Raw genomic sequence first — 2,583 nt, forward strand, 5'->3', positions numbered from 1 at the left:
ACTCGATAAAGGACAGAAATGGTATGGATCTAACAAAAGCAGAAGATATTAAGAAGAGGTGGCAAGAATACACAGAAGAACTGTACAAAAAAATTCTTCACGACCAAGATAATCACGATGGCGTGATCACTCACCTGGTGCCCGACATCTTGGAATGTGAAGTCAAGTGGGCCTTAGAGAGCATCACTACTAACAAAGCTAGTGGAGGTGATGGAATTCCAATTGAGCTATTTCAAATCCTGAAAGATGATTCTGTGAAAGTGCTGCACTCAATATGCCAGAAAATTTGGAAAACTCAGCAGTGGCCACAGGACTGGAAAAGGTCAGTTTTTATTCCAACCCCAAAGAAAGGCAATGCCAAAGAATGCTCAAACTACCGCACAATTGCACTCATCTCACATGCTAGTAAAGTCATGCTCAAAATTCTCCAAGCCAGGCTTCAGCAATATGTGAACCGTGAACTTCCAGATGTTCAAGCTGGTTTTAGAAAAGGCAGAGGAACCAGAGATCAAATTGCCAACATCCGCTGGATCATGGAGAAAGCAAGAGAGTTCCAGAAAAACATCTATTTCTGCTTCATTGACTATGCCAAGGCCTTTGTGTGGATCACAATAAACTGTGGAACATTTTGAAAGAGATGGGAATAACAGAAAACCTGACCTGCCTCTTGAGAAACCTGTATGCAGGTCAGGAGGCAACAGTTAGAACTGGACATGGAACAACAGACTGGTTCCAAATAGGAAAAGGAGTACGTCAAGGTTGTATATTGTCACCCTGCTTATTTAACTTATATGCTGAGTACATCATGAGGAGCGCTGGGCTGGAAGAAGCACAAGCTGGAGTCAAGATTGCTGGGAGAAATATCAGTAACCTCAGATATGCAGATGACACCACCCTTATGGCAGAAAGTGAAGAGGAAACCAAAAGCCTCTTGATGAAAGTGAAAGAGGAGAGTGAAAAGGTTGGCTTGAAGCTCAACATTCAGAAAACAAAGATCATGGCATCTGGTCCCATCACTTCATGGGAAATAGATGGAAAAACAGTGGTAACGGTGTCAGACTTAATTTTTTGGGCTCCAAAATCACTGCAGATGCTGATTGCAGCCATGAAATTAAAAGACGCTTACTCCTTGGAAGGAAAGTATGACCAACCTAGATAGCATATTAAAAAGCAGAGACATTACTTTGCCAACCAAGGTCTGTCTAGTCAAGGCTATGGTTTTTCCCGTGGTCATGTATGGATGTGAGAGTTGGACTGTGAAGAAAACTGATCGCCGAAGAATCGATGCTTTTGAACTGTGGTGTTGGAGAAGACTCTTGAGAGTCCTTTGGACTTCAAGGAGATCCAACCAGTCCATTCTAAAGGAGATCGATCCTGGGTGTTCATTGGAAGGACTGATGCTAAAGCTGAAACTCCAATACTTTGGCCACCTCATGTGACGAGTTGACTCACTTGAAAAGACTCTGATGCTGGGAGGGATTGGGGGCGGGAGGAGAAGGGGACGACAGAGAATGAGATGGCTGGATGGCATCACCGACCTGATGGACATGAGTTTGAGTGAACTCCAGGAGTTGGTGATGGACAGGGAGGCCTGGCATGCTGTGATTCATGGGATCGCAGAGAGTCAGTCACGACTGAGCGACTGAACTGAACTGAACTGAACTTATAGTGAGTCTCTAGTTCTGCTGCTGCCTCTGCTGCTAAGTCACTTCAGTCATGTCCGACTCTGTGTAACCCCATAGACAGCAGCCCACCAGGCTCCCCCGTCCCTGGGATTCTCCAGGCAAGAACACTGGAGTGGGTTGCCATTTCCTTTTCCAATGTGTGAAAGTGAAAGTGAAGTTACTCAGTCATGTCTGACTCGTAGCAACCCCATGTACTACAGCCTACCAGGCTCTTCCGTCCATGGGATTTTCCAGGCAAGAGTACTGGAGTGGCTTTCCATTGCCTTCTCCGAGTCTCTAGGTCTATTGGAAGTCAAATATTCCACCATCTTCGGCCTATTTGGTTCCAATCCGTCTGTGTCATGTCCTTGGGATATGTCATTCTTTTTAAAGTTATGCCCTGCCCCCTTCCCCTCTGCAGCATGCCTGTGGTTGCCTATGATGATATTCACTTTCTTCATTTCTGAGGAAATGTCTGCAAGCTTCTATCCCACTACAATCAATGTATGCTAGTCCTCCAGCATAGACAGAAGGAAAAATAGATTTTACTCTTGTTTTTTCTTGAATTGTCTGTTTATCAATGTTTCTTGGGGGTATTCTGCTTGTCACCTACTTTTTTCAAAGTCTTAGAAGTTCCTTAGGATGAGGACATTGTCTAGAACTCCTGGTTTCACTGTTTCCTCAATAGGACTCAACAGTCTTTCTGACTAGTGCCATTGGAGAGGTTACTATAGGACAAGTCACCTTTCCTTTATTGCCCTTATCTTCATTTTCCATGACACTATTATATAAAACATACATGTGTATCAGACATAATTAAAGGCTTGAGAAAATGAAATGTAATTACAGTGTAGGAGGAGAAAACTTAGAAATGCATGCCACATAATAATTTTCTTAGAGAACAAGGGTAGTTATTCAA

This window comes from Moschus berezovskii, chromosome 14 (assembly GCF_049115385.1).
Source record: "Moschus berezovskii isolate FMDL1 chromosome 14, NW_MosBer_1.0, whole genome shotgun sequence".
Classification (NCBI taxonomy): domain Eukaryota; kingdom Metazoa; phylum Chordata; class Mammalia; order Artiodactyla; family Moschidae; genus Moschus; species Moschus berezovskii.